Consider the following 6748-nt stretch of genomic DNA (forward strand, 5'->3'; position numbering starts at 1 on the left):
CAGCATGGCCATGACCACTGCTATTTCTTCAGTTTGGGCCCCTCCACCGCCTTTGATTCCATCTTGCCTCGGGTTGTGGTATTCGCGAGAGTGCTTCGCGAATTCTTCAATTAGCTCCTTGACCTCCCTTGGATTTTTCTTTGTCAACGGTCCTTGAGAATCAAGGAGTTGTCTTGTCATCACGTTGACCCCATCATAAAAGATTGACATTTCTTGCTGTACATTTAGGTCATGTTGAGGGCAATTTCTGAGCAAGCCCTTGTACCGCTCCCATGCTTCGTATAGTGACTCCCCCGACTGTTGCTCAAAGTTGGCTATTGCCTTCTTGAGTTTAGCTATCTTGGATGGCGGGCAAAACTGGTCCAGGAATTGCTCACGCATTTGAGCCCAAGTGGTGATTGTACCTGGTGGGAGTGCCTTTAACCACTCCTTAGCAGCTCCTTTGAAAGTTATGGGAAGCATCCTAAGCAAGACTGTGTTTCTGTTGACATTCGGGACATTGAAGTAATCCGCAATGTCGTTGACTTCATCTAGATGCTTAAAAGCATCCTCATGATCTTTCCTGAAAAATGGGATGTCCTTTAGTGTCGTCAATATGTGTCCCTTCAACTCGAATGTGGCAGTGGCAAGTATTGCGGGTTGGACTAAACTAGGACCCACATCTTCTCGGATCCGCTTCTTGTAAGCTCCCATGGACATTTCTTCAATCGTTTCCATCTCATTCCTTGGCTCGTTCTCGTGTTTGCTCGTGTGTTCTTCAAATTCCGGCTCGGTATCGCTTTCGGACTCGGTTTGGATGGGTGTATGATCCAAATGCTCAAGATTGCTCTTGTGCCTCGCTGATGAACTTGACTCTCATGTCTTCTTTCCCGACTTCCTAGAAAAAGCTGACTTCATTTCTTGTAAGGGCATCTTTTTCTTGTGAAGTGGTGGCACCAAGTGTGTGTTTGAGCTTCTGGTCATGAACTCCTGCAACTTGCTAAACTAAAAATGTAAAACTGAACTAAAATAAGAAAAACTAACTTCAAACTAAAAAAAGTCTAGTTTTTAACTGTCCACGTCGTGGCCAGAGGAGTGCCACGTCGTGGACTCTGTGAATAACAGAAAAAATTATTTTGCTGAAAATTTAACTTTTTGTGGGTTTCTACTCCACAAGAAGGATCGATTAATTCAATGCAAATAAATAAGCTAAAAACTAAGCCGTTCCCCGGCAACGACGCCAAAAACTTGATGTGCACAAAAGTACTCACTAATTTTAATATTTATAACCTAACAAACTTAACTAACTATGCACTTATAGGCTGTGTACCTAGTCAGATTGCAGTATAGCTTGGTTAAGTCGGGTGTCGATCACAGGGAACGGTGTTACTAATTAATTTACTTACTATTAAATTGACCTAATTTATTAACAAGTTTAAAAGGGGTTTTATCTGGTTTTACAAGATCAGATGAACTTAAATCAAATTCAATAAATAAAAACACACTCTTGTTTAGTTTGAATCCGCTTCTCCCTTATGGCTAGCTAAGGATTACAGATTATTAAGTTGGTTTTTTAGTTGTATTAGTAATTTAGTTCTAACTTACCAATAATTAACTAATTCATGTCAAACCATGTATGTTCACACATAATTAAACACATAACTAATTATGAATGTAAATATGCTATGTAAGATTTGTTGTATAAAGGCAATTATGATCACAATACACGTTCTCTAACACAGCTAAGCTTTATTTATTCTAATTACTAACTAAGATTGGTCAATCCTAGCTCTAACAATTCAATGTTCACTAAATCATTAGGTAAACAAGTTCATGCAGTTTAATGGTCACTAAGCTACACAGAACATGCAATCAAGCAATTAGATAAACAAACAGTAGCATGCTAGGTTATACAAATCAAACACAAGCAATTTTTACCAACTAAAAATTAATCCATAAACATTGAACCATTCATAAGTTTAAACCTTCATCTATCTAAACAAGAGTAGCTAGATTCAGCTGCTCATCGTAGCAACTAAACCAACACAGCTAAAAATAATGAAAGACATGTTCTTATTTAACTAAAATATAAACCTCTATTCTTTTTGGTGTTGAAAGCCTTCTTCCAGAACCCTTCTTTCGCTCTGAAACGACTCCTGGAACTCTTTCCTTCTGCCAAAAGCTTGTCCCTTTCGTAATAATCAGGAGAACTTATATAATCTTCAAAAACCCGCGCCACGTCGTGGCCAGCTGTGCCATGTCGTGGGCTTCAAGTAATTTGTATCGTACAAGGAAATCCTCCGCGTCTCGATGTCTATCTTCTAGAAACCCCATGCCACGTCGTGGGCTTCATCGCCACGTCGTGGGTTAAGTATTTATCGTGAATTTATTCTTTTCTTGTCTTTCAAGCCTCCCATGTTCCACATTTTGTCACTTTTGGTCCCTCTCTTCGAAAATCCTTTTAATTGACTGAAAATAACAATTTAAAGTCATAAGTATCATGATTCTAAACATATTATTAATTTATTAATAAAAATGTACTTAAATATTGCCTAAAAATAGGTATAAATATGGCAATATCAGATTGAATCAAGCTAAGATAAGGGTAAAGCAGCCTTTTACCCCAAGCATGGACTTATGGGTATATGTTGGGACCCAATTATTAATTAGGTGTTATTTTGATGTTGTCAGATTCGGGAATCTGTCAGCAAGCAGCCACAGCTTTATCCGCGGGACTTCAGTAGTGTGAGGTGAGTCTCCTCACTGTGCGAATGGGTCTACGGCCACAATGTTGTCCCTTTTAGTTTGTGTATGGTAGGAAGACCCGGGGGTTAGCCCTAGGCATTATGCATGAAAGACCAGGAGGAGGCTCCTGGCACTCAATATGTTATTATGTATGGTAGGATGACACGGGGGTTAGCCCTAGGCAATATGTATGAAAGACCAGGAGGTGGCTCCTGGCACACTGTATGCTACTATGTATGAAATACCAGGAGGTGGCTCCTGGCACACTGTATGCTGATTAGCCGAGTAGAGTAGTATCTATGCTAGTTGTCTTTGTGATGCTTGCATGGAAGACCAGGAGGTGGCTCTTGACACTTATCAGTAAGACCCAGGGGGTGGCCCCCAGCTTGGCAAGAAAGACCACGTGGCGGCCCGTGGCATAATGGCAAGACTATGTTTTACCACATAGCATTTTATTTGTTTATAATATACGTATGGCGCATGGTTATGTACAGCATGTATGGATCAGTTGATATGTATGGTATGTGGTATCTGGGGAACTCACTAAGCTTCGTTCTTATGGCTTTCAGCTTTTGTTTCAGGTACTTCGTTTTCCAAGGAAATGAGCCGACGATCGCAGCGCATCACACTAGGTTTTCCGCACATGAGATCTTTGGGATTTCACTCTGATATTATTTTATGATAACATGTTTGACTATTGAGACTTTAGTTTTAACATGAGATGTTATTATGGATGTTTTTATACTCATGGTTTTATAATAACTTATTTAAAAATGAAATTTTTGGCCTTGAATTTTGGAATGTTACAAGTTGGTATCAGAGCCTTGGTTTGAGGGATTTGAGCACACCGTCGGGTGTGTCTGGACTCAAACTAAGGACTTGGTATGAAAATTTTTCAAAAGTAAAATCATTTTATAAAAGAAGTTTGAAAAGAACAAGGTGTGTGATGCGTTCTGTCACACCCCCAAACCAAGGATGGCGGAAACGTCCGGGGGTGGAGAACTTCATGTATAGTATCACAACAACGAGTATAATAGTGCTCAAAGTAAATACAGCCGTCATAAATATAATTGAAAAAGTTACACCAAAGTATATGTTTACATGATTCAAATCAATTACATTATGATGACAAAATGTACTGTTTGACGATTTATCGTCCCATCCTCAAAATGCTGAAATTTTCCTAATTCACTGATTTCCTGAGAGTACAAGTAGTTTTGAAAAAGTGTCAACAATTAAGTTGGTGAGTTCATAAGAGTTTTGTTTGAGAAAGAAATTGTTTTCCTTGTAAAAGCGACAAAGCATGTTTCCAGAAAACCCAATATCTTCTTTATTAAGTGTGGAATGAATGCTTCTATGTATGCGATAATGAACCCTACAAGAACCCATAGATTCCTTCTATGATCACTCTGCATATATAAGTTACATATAATTTGAGTTAAATGAACCATTGAAGTCTAACAACTCTAGCCGAGATGTAGTGTTAATAGGAATATGTTCCAAAGAAAATCCAATATTTTCCTTATAAAAGTTATGTAGTCCTAAATCCCAAGACCGAAAATAAACAAGTATTTTCCATACGTAAAGATATAAAAGTGATTTTAAATCGGCATAAAACCCTTTTTGATTTGAGAAAAATCCCGTAATCTTTATGTGTTATGAGTTGTCTTTGATCCTAAGACCGAAAGTGTACAAGTATTTTACCATACTTAAAGTAATTCATGTAAGTTTAATATTGACATAAACTCGTTTGATTTAGAAGTAAACCCCTTTTTAAAGTAAAAGTTTCCATGTAAACTTGAAATATTGTTAACTACCTATGTGAGTCGCTATAACCATACTATGACGAGAAACAACCTGCACAACGTTTTTTAGACGTTAAGATACTATGACTCTTGTCACCCGTAGACCTGCCGGTCCCACTGTAGCTAGCCTCAAGGTGTGGGGTGTCAAACTCAATATAGATCTATACACAATTATCACGCTCTCCCTACAAGAGACTCTGGTTATAACTTACAGGAATTTGGATCCCATATTCGAACGTACGGGGAGAGAATTGCCTCACAACCTAAGTTAACTAGTTTACACATAGTTTGATATTAAAACCTCTTCCGTGGAGGAGGTAAAATCACCTTTTCTGAATAATTTATTAACATGAAATCCTTAAACTATTACTATTATAATTTATCACATAGGATATGAAAACCCCATTTGTTTTGAGAGTAAAACCTTTTTCATGCAGTAAAATCCATAAACTATGCTTATTGAAGTTTATTATATGTGTTCGAAATGAATGACTAAACCTTATCATAAATGACTAAATTTCAGTTTATGATGATAAACTAACAAGATAATACATTCAATATTTAGAACTTACTTTTATACACTTTGCTCAACATAATACAAAGTGTTATGAAAGTTATAAGTTATTAACTAGTTTTTAACCTTTCTGCACTGTTTTAGAAAAAATCATACGAAGTCGAAAACTGAATCCGTAAATTCTGAGAGTTCATAAAATGTGTCTAGTTTATTCATAATTTTTATTATGATTTTTGGAAGTCTTTAACTTGTGTTAAAATGTTCATATTCACGAACTGGTCCGAATTTGTTTCTGAAATGATAGGCTGTTTTCTAAAAATAACCATAAATTGTAGAAAAATCGTATGGAGATGTTCAAGTAGTCATTTTAAAGGTATGAACCTAAAATATCTGCACCTAATACAGTTTTCAAAACTAAAATGTTTAAGTTGACCAAAACAGTTTGTGAATGGAGTTAAACTTTTCTGATGAAGGTTGTTAAATGAGTTTGGTTATGTTCTTAGTGTTTTAACTTGTATTCCCCCCCCCCTCCCCTTAAAACTTAAGAAAAACATGAAAATATAGGGGTATGAACTCACCTTGTGTGATTTCAATGGATAAATGTTGAAGGAAAGAAGTGTTCAACTCAAGAACACTTGGAGGATTGCTTGAAGATTCGAGAATCTAACACAATTATGATGGAGTTTGTGTAAGAAATCAATGATTTGAGTAAAAGGAAGCGTAATAACCATATGAAGGGTGATGATACTTACCAAATGTAGAAGGAAATCTTGAAAAATGCCTTGTAAATCTCGAAATTGTGAGAGAGAATATGAGAGAAAAGATGTGTTTGATCTTTGGAGGAAATTAGAGAAATGAGAGGAAAGTGTGGAGAGATAGGAGTTTTCAGCCTTTGACCAAGAGTGTGGCTGGTAAAATGGTGGGGAAAGTACTCTTGAATGGCCAGGTATGGTGGAAGGACAACGGCTGGTCATGGAGTGGGCATGGGGTGGTTGCTCCACCACAAGATCTTACTTAATAGATTTTTACTCTTAAATAAGGATTTCCCTAAAAATATGCTTAATTTTTGAATATATGTGGTCTTATATGTTAAAGTATAAGTTTGGGTGAAAATCCCTTGTTAAAATAATTAAAAATACGCTTGAAACGGAGTCGTGGTCGAAAACTGGGTGAAAATGGGAAAATCCGAAGTCAGGGCGAGGGTCCGGTCTCAGCAGCCTTAGGTCCGCAGGGAAGGTTTGGCTGGTGAATTGGGTCCAAACTGGAAGGGACTGCGGTCCGAGCAGGTACCGCAGGCGGCTCGTCAAGAGGGACCGAAGGCGGGGTCAGGTGTGGTGTTTCAGCTGCGTGTGCGGTTCAGCGTTGCGGTATTCAGCAGCCTCGGTCCTCAACAGTTCCGGTCTTATGGTTGTGGTTCCTTAAGAGGCCTTCGGATTTGGTCCTTGGAGCTTCGACTCAAGGATCGTTTGGCCCCTATAGAGAGACTTCGGCCCTAAAAGGCTATTTTCCAATGAATCTTCCCGTTTCGAATGGTTTTTCACCAAGTCAAGTGTCGGGATGCCCCAAATGATTAAAATAAATAAAAAGGGGTTTTGAGAGTGATTTGGGAGAGATTTGACATACTTTGAGAGATTTGGCATACTTGGAGAGATTTGGGATAGATTTCACATTCTTGGAGAGATTTCTCATTCAGAGAGACATTTGG

General features: G+C 37.9%; 1 non-coding gene across 1 annotated transcript; it reads left to right on the forward strand.

The window, feature by feature from the left end:
- Positions 1–226: 226 nt before the first annotated feature.
- On the forward strand, positions 227–333 carry LOC145065087 (small nucleolar RNA R71). Its single transcript, XR_013688239.1, has one exon. It is a non-coding gene; the product is annotated as a small nucleolar RNA R71 (small nucleolar RNA).
- Positions 334–6748: the final 6415 nt, after the last annotated feature.

This window comes from Lactuca serriola, chromosome 7 (genome assembly GCF_051521515.1).
Source record: "Lactuca serriola cultivar US96UC23 chromosome 7, Lser_US96UC23_V15, whole genome shotgun sequence".
In the NCBI taxonomy this organism is placed as follows: Eukaryota; Viridiplantae; Streptophyta; class Magnoliopsida; order Asterales; family Asteraceae; genus Lactuca; species Lactuca serriola.